Source organism: Sinohyriopsis cumingii, chromosome 4, assembly GCF_028554795.1.
Source record: "Sinohyriopsis cumingii isolate HCF-2022 chromosome 4, ASM2855479v2, whole genome shotgun sequence".
Taxonomy (NCBI): domain Eukaryota; kingdom Metazoa; phylum Mollusca; class Bivalvia; order Unionida; family Unionidae; genus Sinohyriopsis; species Sinohyriopsis cumingii.
This window is the reverse complement of record NC_142964.1, coordinates 27153009-27163039: the sequence shown is the minus strand read 5'-3', so window position 1 is coordinate 27163039 and position 10031 is coordinate 27153009.

Here is a 10031-nt window from a genome sequence, read left to right as displayed (position 1 = left end):
CAATGAAGTCAAGAATGAAAATCCTTTCTACTTTTATCACTACGACGTATCCAAGATAGAAGCCAGTCGCGATGGCAAGACCTTGTTTACCACACCCTTCGAACCTAAGTTTGGTGACAAGATTTACTTGAGATCGTACTTGTCCCTGTACGAAGCCACTGGATATTTAGGGACCAACGCCATCACGGCATTACGTACGACGATTACGCAGGAGGCTACACATTGTGGGCTTTTGATTTCAATACAGACCAAGGCAGAGCCAAGGGACATTTCCACCATGTAAAATCCGGTCAGATTCATGTGGAACTTCAGTTTGCTAAACCTCTACCCCACACGGTAAATGTCATCTTGTATTTCGAATTCGACAATACGATAGAAATCAACAGTTTGACAGAAGTCTTTCTAGACTATTAGAAGCAATGGAAGGCTGTAATCCTTCTTTGAATAGTCGAGAATCTATGGAAATGTTGCATTAGTGGTATAAAGACTTGCATGATCATTCCTCTACTCCAATGACGACTCTAGATATCTATCACATCGAAGCTATCTTGGCACAGAGTGCAGAGACTCAGCGACGAAACGGTTACTTAACATACATTTTCAAACAAAAGGTCAGGATTAAACTGATCACTTATCATTACCTGTGAAGAAAAACTAACAAGAAAATGTTCACAATATACCTGGGAACTTTATTACCTTTTAAACCACCTGTCATGTGTGGTAAAGTGTGTGGTAAAGATGAACTGCCTCATCGCAAACCTCAAGGCCATCAAGCTCATGTCATCAACACAGACGACAGTCATCTCCCAGGAACCAACTGGGTAGCCGTCTACTTTCCTAAAGAAGGTTTTGTGGAGTATTTTGATTCGTATGGATTTATGAGAAGTAATGCTCAGACAACACGATTCAATAATGTGAAATTTACAAGGCACAGCTTGAACGGTGTGGACAATATTGTATGCATTTTCTTCACCAATGCAGTCTTGGATATACTTTAGAACATTTTGTGACTTATTCGGATCGTCACTCATCTAGAAACGACGACAAAGTAGATCGACGCTTTTGTGAAAATTATGATTATCTTTTGTCTTTAGCTAGGAAACTTAGTGTAAATCAGTGGCCCAATGACTTTCATCAGCGGTAGTCTAGATTCGCTTCACAACGTTTTCAACCTTGTCCAAAATAGTTAGTTATTTGAAAATTGTTTGATTGTTAATTTAAAAATCTGTTAATTGTTGGTTATTAGTTATTTGAATAAAACTGTTATTTTAAAAAATTGCGTCTGTCGTTTGTTTGCCATTTGTATGATAAACCATACTCTTTAGCTTCTCTAAACCTCACCCTCAAATGAAACTATCCTAGCGTTCCGACTCTAAACAGTGTAGGGATGTTTTCTATCGCGTCCGCGCTTTAACCAGTCTGACCATCCATTGTTGTCTTATCCTCCTATGAAGATGTGCTCAAGACTAGCCAAGCTGAACGAAACTTACGTGAATTTACATCGAGTAAGACATACTGTCAGAATGTTGAAAGTGACCGAAGAGCTGGTGGAAGTGTACTTCAGAGAGGAAATCAAGAAATATAAAGAAGAATGGACGGAGAAGTACAGACTTCAGAAGCTGAGAGAGCAGCAGCAGCATTACCAGCAACAGGAACCATACAGATGTTTTGTCGACTGCCGTGTAGACACCAAAGAGTTCTCCTTCTCTTTCCGAAGAAGCAGACCATATCCTTTGGGAAAGCCTGCCACCATATTAGACAATAAAAGATTGCCATAATTTCCGGTCCAGAAAATAACAGCCCTTTTCAAGGCTACCCCAATAATCTAGAAAAGAGATACTAATTCAATTGCCAGTTGTATGTTAGTAAATTTAAAATATTTAAGTGTGTCTATAAGCACTTTGTTTGTTTGACTTTGTTAGAAGTGTGTCTATAAGCAGTTCATTTGTTTGACTTTGTTCGAAGTTTGTCTATAAGCACTTTGTTTCCGTAGCTTGTCAAATAGTCAGTGAGTGTGTGATTGTAATTAGTGTTTGTAAGTAAAAAAAATTAGTGAGTGTTTTTTTTACGTCCGTGTTTGTTGGGGTAATGATATGAGCAATGTAAGTTTTAAGACAGGGGATGTTTTCCTTCACGTCCGTGCTTCACAATTAAAATGGGAGCACTCGTCAGTCTGGCTGCCCACTGTTGATTCATCAGCTGTGAAGAATGAGAAGCAGACTCGCAAAACTGATGGAACTCCAGATACACCTGGAATATGCCAGGCGCTTATTGGATGAGCTGGCTATGGAGCCGATACAGGAGGAAGCCAGGATAGAAGAGGATGAAAAGGAAACGAAGAAGAAGTAAGAAGAGGAAAAGAAAAGAACAATTTGGCCTTACGTAATGCATCGACAGTGCTGTGAAGTTCAGCCTATGGTGAGGACACTTCCCCAGCCACTTCCAACACCACAGACACAACCAACACAGAGGCATGTCGTGCCACAAATAGAAGTCTGGGACCAATAATTGCAGAGGCAAGATCGGGAGCCTAAGCAAGCGCAGGAGAAAAGAAAGCAACATCCACGTGTGCAGAACAGGAGAAGGAGGGAAGTTTTCGCTATCCCTCACAGTGAAGACTGGGAGAGTGAAGCCAGTCAACCTCCCTCAGCGCTCCCAACCACAGGCATCAATTTGGAACATGACTTGGGCAGACGATGCGTGTGTGGAGATAGACCTGGGAGGTGCCGACATAATGAGGTGTTTCTGGAGTTCTAAAAATAGCCCTTTTCAGGGCTTCTCAAATCTCTAGAAAAGAGGAACTATTCAAAATTTTCAATTTGAGTGAGTGTGGAGTAGTGTGATTATAAACACTGACTCGTTTACTGATGTGATGATGTGTGTTTGTGCTTGTATGAGCTCACGTACTTTTGTATGGATAGTAGAGTGTGTGTTTGAATAGGTGCACATGCGTTTGTGCGATTAATTTATTTTTGGGGTTTGTAAGCGTTCGCGTACGTTTGTGTAGATTGTAGAGTGTGTGTGGGTTTGTTTTCTTCCCTTCTGTATCGATAGTGTATTAGGTTTTTTTTCTCCTTCCCGTGTGTGGATAGTATATTATGGTTTTGTGGATAGTATAGTAAGGGTTTGTTTTTCTCCTCGTGTGTGGCTAGTATATTCTAGTTTTGTTCTTTCTCCTTCCGTGTGTGGATAGTAATAATGTGGTTATTGATTGTATAATTTGGGGTTTGTTTCTTTTCTCCTTCCACTGTGTACGGATAGTAGATAATATCTGAAGTTAGTGTAGGGGATGTTTTCCTTCACGTCCGTGCTTGACAAGTATAAAGTCAAACGACGTCTTTCGCACAGAATAAAAAAGGATGGATATAGAGTTGCTTAACAAGTTGAAGGACAAATGGTACTGGATGGTGAATGCCGCCTATGTGGTGGAAAGGCTACAACATGAATGGATGTATCCAGTTACCAAAGACTTTGGGACAAGACAAGTGACCAGCCTGAAAGTAGCCAGGGATCTGGTACAAGGCATGATCGAACAGGAAGAAGAAACGTTGCTAGGATTCATTCAAATAACATACGTGAGAGTTGGCACCTTGAAGGAGGCCCTTGACAATGTGATGAAAGTATGGTGTTTTTTAGAAGACATGGTGCGTTGGATATAGTGATCCTTTGTGAAGTGGGGGCTAGACCAACAAACGAAAGCAGAAGAACTAATTAGAGAAGTGATGGAAAAAGAAGTGCAGAAGATACAGGACAGGTGGTCCAAAGAAAGAAAGGACAAAGAAAACAGAAAGAAAAAAGAGGAGTTTGACAGACTAAATCAACATTTAGATCGATGGGCCATCCTGACTGGATTCCAGAGAAAGAGAAAAAGAAGAAGAAATGAATGATTGACAACGTGAGGAAATGGTGGAAGAACTGGAGAAAATAGAAGAACCCAAAGACCCTTTTCAGCGCCACTCATATGCCTCGAAAAGATTTGCTTTCTTGCCTTAAATATTTTAGTCAGTTGTCTGTTGTATGTGTTATCTCTGTATTTGTCATTCCATTAATGGCAGGTCCCCTTGTCCGTAAAAACCCCTATTCCCACGTTCAATTTACCTTGTCTCTAGACAGTCCCAACCTCTTGTCGCTAGACAGTCCCATTCTTTTTTGTCACTCTATAGTCCCATCCATGTTAAATATCTTCATGTTAAATTCCCCTTGTCTCCCAACGTTCCCACGACCTTTTTGACCGGGTTTTCCATTGTCTCTAGGGTATCTCACTATACTACTACCGTAGTGGAAAAAATATATGGTTACTGTCCGTTCTTGTCTTCATTATATAAAAGGCGTGATCCTGGTTTTATGTTACGTGTTTAGGCTCTCATAAACAGTAACAAAGAAAAAGTGAAAACAACAAGCTTTGTAAAATTTAACAAATAATGTTTTCCTTAGAAAAAAGAACAGGCAAAAATGGAAAAAAGTATATACAGTTTTAAGAATCAAATCCAAAAATAATCCAAGAAGAATCCAAGATTTCAAAAATATTATTCCCAGTAACATAATGTTTTAATGAATTAGAGTACAAGTACCGAAGAAAATCCAAAATGGAAGGCGATGACGTATACTGTTGCTTGTATCATATTGATATATCTGCAGGTCTTTATTCTACCTTAGAAGATGATATTATGGTGTCTGAGTTTCCGAATAAAATTTCAATAAATGTCTTTGTCCAAGAATTATGTATGAGCACTTAAATCTTCCTATGGAAAAAGAATTAATAATTCCATTGAATAGAATTTCAAATGAAATCACAAGAAAACGAACACGTTGACATCAACTGTTTAGAAGCCCGACTGAGATAACTTCTCTATAGCAAAAGGTTATACAGTCTAAGTAAGACGCACAAAAGATACCCGTATGAGGGTATCGTGATCACTTTCCAGAGCAAGGTAGAAGCTATTTACATGTCGAAGGTCACGTATTCCAGTACAGCTTCGATCTCAGTCTATGTATCCCACAACAAAAATAAAGAAATAAATGAAGTTGTTTACTCAACAGTTACTAATTTAGAATTAACGTCAGGAACTAGTCAGAAAAAAGATGTTTACGACTAAACGATTAAGTCAAGCTAATTTCTGGAAAATATAAGATTCCAGTAAACAAAATTACATTACCGCAAAACATGCAATGAAATATAAAAAATTAAACTTACGAACATACAATTAAATTAAATCAAATATAAATTAAATCAAATAATACATTTAACACTGTATATTAGTAAACACTAGCTAACGTCTAGCTATCGTTGTCTAATTTAATTTACGACGGTTGCCGCATTCAATGTGGCCAATGACTCTGAGTTTCCCATATACAAAACATTATCTTGATATAAAAAGGAAATCAATATACTTGGTCAAAAAGAATTTGCGCGATGAATTTTACGAATAAAAAATATCCTTAATAATATAATTTTAATATTATTTAAGTGTACACTATGTCGGTATCACAAAACTAAGATAGTAACCTTCACCTTTTGCATGAGGGGTGAATACCGAGTTTTCATCACAACCAAACGAGAGATTATTTTATATTTCCGAGCTGTAAAAAGTACACCCCACCCCACCCCCACCACAACTTAATACGACCCCTTGTATCGGATCCCAACAACCTTACGTTACGTTTGACTACCGTATTCTAAAAAGGACATCATACTATCGAATGTACCGGGAGTAATTATGTTTAGTAAAGCGCCACTGTATATTTTAAGAGACTGTATTTAACTAAATCTGTGTTAGTGTGGTAATCTAATTTCCTTTTGGAATCTCTATTCGTCAATAATTATTGTTGTCAATATTTGTCCAAAAGTGAAATTTCCATTACTATGTCAAAGCGATACAGAAGACGAGACTACATAAAAATGCAACAGCTCTCTAACATAATCTATGTGTTCTGTTTCATTGGTCATTCCTTGGCTAATTTTATCATTCGTTCTGAGTTTAGTTTGAGCCAGTCGTAAGTATCATTCTTTGATGTTTGAAGAACGGTACAGAGGATGGTTCATAGTGAATGGACATTGCTTCATAAAGAATGTTTGCGAACATGAGTAAACCATTAACAGAGTGGTTTCTGTAGATATATGAGAAAGAAAGCACAACTGATACACATTGCATATTTAACTGATAGAATCGCTGTTATAAATGTTCTATCACATATCCAAAAATACAGAATGTTCCGAAAGAATTTCAATAGTCTTCGTAGTCTTCTTTTACTAATAGTCGTCTGAAGAAAACAATCTGCTTGGCCTCGACATTGAGTAATTTGTGTGCTGTAATCATAAATAAGACAGAGACAACGAGTAGTAAAAGATGATCACTGTGATCAATATCTAATGATTGAACGATACTATCACTGTGATCAATATCTAATGATTGAACGATACTATCACTGTGATCAATATCTAATGATTGAACGATACTAGGAGTAAACGTTAGCTCAAATAAAGACTGGTCAACAAATGTCATATGTACTGCTAGGTTATTGGCTATTGATTCTCCAATTGATTTCTCCTAACACTGCCAATTATTATGCTGTAAATGGTGCAAAAAAAGGACTGCTTTCTTTCTGCAACGATTTTATAATTTATATGACAAAGTTTACAAACCAGTTTGCCTAGATATAAATCATCATACTGCTGACAGGCCTCTTTTTCATCCTAAGTGAATGGGATCGTCATTGTGTTTCATTCCAGTCTCTAAAATATTGTTTTCTTCTAGATGATATGTACTCGATTCGTTTAAACTAAGTTAGCGTCCCTTCCAGTTCTGTATTTTTTTTTTTTTTTTTTTTGTCTAATGAGTCAGCAACACATTCGTTACTTAAATTGTATCCAATGCAACATAGTCAAAATATATTTCTATATACAAAAACTTGGTAATGCAAAATGTGTCATAGTTTTATTTTATTCGACTAATATATAGTTCTTCTGATTGTACTATGGTGTGCTTATAGCGAAAGGAAGGATGAAACGGATTGTTTGGTCATCTTGGTGAAATCTAGTGGACCTCCAGTTGGCTGAGTGATGGAAGGCACTCGCCTGTACTGATCACTCACAGATTACCCGCCTGTCTGCTTGTCTTAGAGACATATCCCCATTACCCGCCTGTCTGCTTGTCTTAGAGACATATCCCCATTACCCGCCTGTCTGCTTGTCTTAGAGACATATCCCCATAAACGTTTAGTTTTCTTGTAGGTACATAGATATCAAGTAATAATATGAATATTTATCGAGTGATAAATAAGCTAATTAAACTGAAGTTATGTTAAATACGGAACAAATATCTGCGAAATAGGAACGACACACAGCTATTGAGCGAATTTGACTGTTTAAGTAGAACAAGGCTATCCGTTGAATTCATTAAATATTGTGACACGCAAGGGGTCTTGCGCGAAACAAGCCTGTGTGAACGTGGCTTGAATAACATTGGCTTTCTATATTTCCAAAGGCCTCAAGGCAGCTACAGAAAATATTTAGTAACGACCCAATGACCACACAGCATGAAACTCAAATTTCACACTTCCATGGCTTTTCTTGTTTCACATTTGTATGATTCACCAGTACGTTTTGCCAAGACGAATATTAGTACTTCACGCCATGCAATACAAAACACGACCCCAACAACTTACAATCTGAAGAATTATTCCTATCACAAATTACTTAACGCTACTAATTCCAGTTGTTAAGAAATTAGAGAGGGTCCATTTTACAAAACTAATCCATACTGTCATAAAGTCTCCTGAATGCCGTACATTAATAGGTCTACTCATATACATGGGCCAATTACTCGGGTGGAGAAATATTTTCCTAACAAAGGCTCTCCATAATCAACAAATAAGCACAAAAATCAAACAAACCTATCAACGGAAACCTAAATACATATACACATACCCCAGTTTATTACAATTTAGTAAGAATAACAGAAGCAATATGCCTATCTTCGCTACCGAAATAATCAGTGGTCGCGTTTAGATAGTGGACAATGAAATTTTATAGTCTGACTCGACAATAACTGATTCATTGTACACAATGCTGAAAATGTGAATTACACTTGATAACAAGCGCGGGTGATTCTAAATGGTAAAGAAGATTTCAAAACGACTGTGATGAATATGTACTGTGACAGTAACAGTTTATGTAAAAACTCAGAAAAGCATTGCGACAAACGAAAATTTAAAATAGATTCAGCTGAAAAAAGCAGGCGAAGCTGTGGATTCCATAAATTAATTTACGAAGCAACCACTTTTGGTTGTTTCTGAATTACAGAATTACCTCATAAATGACGTCCCCCCCCCCATTTAATCAATATATTGCATTTATATAAAAAAAAGAACATTATTTAATCTAATCATGTGCTGTTTTATAGAACGGCAACGTAAATCACTGTTCAATATCAAAACTATACCAATACACTTCAAAGGTGCATTGGTATCTCTTTATTATAACAAGTACATGTGTGTGTGTGTGTGTGTGTGTGTGTGGTTTCTTCCACTGAAAAGGATAACATTCCATGTATTAAACTTCAAAAGCCAAGGTTATAGACCTTGGGGCAAAAATTAATCCTGATATTGAATTTGTTTGAAATGTATTTGCTTTCATCTGGTTTCGATTGGGTGTTTTACGGCACATTATCATGCGTGTGTGTGTGTGTGTGTGTGTGTGTGTGTGTGTGTGTGTTTTCAATTTTTAACGTACCTTTAACATTATTTCAGTCATATCGCTACGATATCTACATTGTGGCAGTTTATAGACATGTAGCACGATGTCCCACCCAGTCACATTATCCTGACATCAGGCTGACCAGTTCTAACACTAACTTCTTAATCCTGAGCGCCTAGCAAGGCAGCTGTTAGTACCGTTTTTATAAGTTTGTGGTATGCCTCAGCCGGGGTTGGAACACGCGACCTCACGCATCCTAGGCGGACGCTCTACCACTAGGTCACCGGAGCTGTCTCTTATGACCGCAGAGGGTATAAGAATTTGCTTCGAGTTTTTGTTGACTTATTATATAGCGATTAAAACGTAACTAGAGATCGCTTCAGTCGGGCCAAGTGCCACCATCTTACAATTTTTGTACAAAGAGGGTACCCCTCTTTTCGGGGCTTCTTTTCTTTCAACTTTGATTGGATAATTTCATGAATAGTGGGAACATTTTATGTGATAACCTGCGTAAAGGAAACCATTTGGCTTTTCTTTTAAACTGTACGTTATTGGTAAGAACTGGATACGGCTCAGAGAATATTTTCATGAAAAATCCCCAAAACGTGTGGATCATGGAGGGTTTCACGCGGGAGAGGTTTTGTTTATATATAGAATTTGCCAAGAATACTGTGGTACTCATCTTTGTTTCGTGGGGATAGGCTTGTATTAAAACATACCCTCCGTCTAATCTTTAACTGAAAATGTGTGTCAGTTCTCTCCCTTGAGCACCTGGTAGCGGTAGCAACCAGTCTGACGTTTTATCAATAAAGCCCAACGATATCTGTGACAACACGAAATCAACGTACGAGCATACTAAATATGCATATATTTATAGTACATTAAGGTGATTTATTGTAAGGTACTTTACTGACACAACGTCAGACTCCTTCGGTAGCAAAATAAATAAATAAATAAATAAATAAATAATAACAAGAAAATATATATATTCAGTATTTAACTTTTCACAGGAAATATTAGAGAAAAATAAAATATTTTATGTAAACTTTCAGTTATCAAAACAATATTTTTAGATGAATTATTCTAAACAGGTTCTTATACAGGTGGGCATTTAAAATGAATAAATATCTGTATTGTCTTATTAGACTGTCCTAATAGATTTCTTCTGAAAAGTAAGAAGGCAGATGTTACCAATCCCTTTTGTTTTTCACTTTCACATGAAAAAAAACATGAATAAAGACAAGCTTTACACATAATATGGTTTTTTGGATTGGACATACACTCATAATTGTAAATTCTGAGTTATTATAGCTGCAAATTATGGATTGTCCTAAAA